Raw genomic sequence first — 1,098 nt, 5'->3', positions numbered from 1 at the left:
ATGAGATTTGTGAATAGTAGTGAGATAATCTCAACTCATCTCCCAATCCAAACCGACGCTTGAATGATTATGATGATAGTGCCAGCTCATCACTGCCATGTTATCAATAGAGAGAGAGAGAGGCATGGAGTCAGCTGCAATATGAAGGCCGCTCCAAAATGAAACAGGAGGAGGTTCCCTAGCATTCCATCAATGGCGAGCTGGTACTGCCACAATCATTTGATTAAATTTGGGTGTGAAATAAGGGGGCTCCCGAGAAGAAAAGAAGACAAACCATCTACAGAGAACAATCTGTGCACGTTATAACTAACTACGTTCTTACACATAGCTTATACTCTTATTGCAGTACAAATATATATTCAAGAAAGACTGACATATTTCCTCGTTTGTTTTTCTTCATCAGTACAAACTTTAAGACACATTTATATTTCCTTTCTGTATCCGTGGATCTGAAGGTTAAAAAAAAGGGGCATCAAAAGATAATAAAAATCCTTTTCTGAAGACAAATTAAGCTACCATACTTTTCATAAGATGTTTTCTGGTGTTTGCTAAGAATGCATTGCCATACCTTCCAGATAGAAGGCAAAGCTGATTTTCCACCTTTCACCAAATTGTAGCACAAAAAGAGAATGAATATGCTGCTCTTCCTCCCCATGGAAGTGTTGTAAGTTCAACCGGTCTCAGTCTTTGTAGCCTGCATTGCAACGTTATAAGCTTTTGATGGGGATAATGGCTATAGTGAATGAGCTAGGGAAGGTACCTCCCACTACACCATCTTACCAGCAGTAATCACCTGGGGCTGCAGGGAGACATCATCATCATTGTTTTTCAAATAGTTCATGGACCACTTACTGTCCCCGCCAACTTGTATTGTTAGATAAAATTTAAATTCACAAGGTGATGGGATAAACTGCTTGTTGTCATTCATTGATAATTTCTTTTTTAATAATTAATAAGAGATTTTATTATCAAGAATAGGCATAGTCCAAATATACAGGAAGTATACAAAGGAAATACCTACTACACTATAGAAGCAGGAAAAAGACTAAAACAGATTCAGTACATTATCATTATCCCTTACAAAAATCCCACAAACAC

General features: G+C 37.5%; 1 long non-coding RNA gene across 1 annotated transcript; it reads right to left on the bottom strand.

The window, feature by feature from the left end:
• Nucleotides 1-278: 278 nt before the first annotated feature.
• On the bottom strand, nt 279-1,077 carry LOC118345284. Its single transcript, XR_004798856.1, has 2 exons — nt 569-1,077; nt 279-449 (listed from the first exon to the last, which is right to left on the bottom strand). It is a non-coding gene; the product is annotated as an uncharacterized LOC118345284 (long non-coding RNA).
• Between the last annotated feature and the right edge of the window lie 21 nt (nt 1,078-1,098).

The sequence above is a fragment of the Juglans regia genome, unplaced genomic scaffold (assembly GCF_001411555.2).
Source record: "Juglans regia cultivar Chandler unplaced genomic scaffold, Walnut 2.0 Scaffold_20461, whole genome shotgun sequence".
NCBI classification, from domain to species: domain Eukaryota; kingdom Viridiplantae; phylum Streptophyta; class Magnoliopsida; order Fagales; family Juglandaceae; genus Juglans; species Juglans regia.
This window is presented reverse-complemented; position numbering and strand designations above follow the sequence as displayed.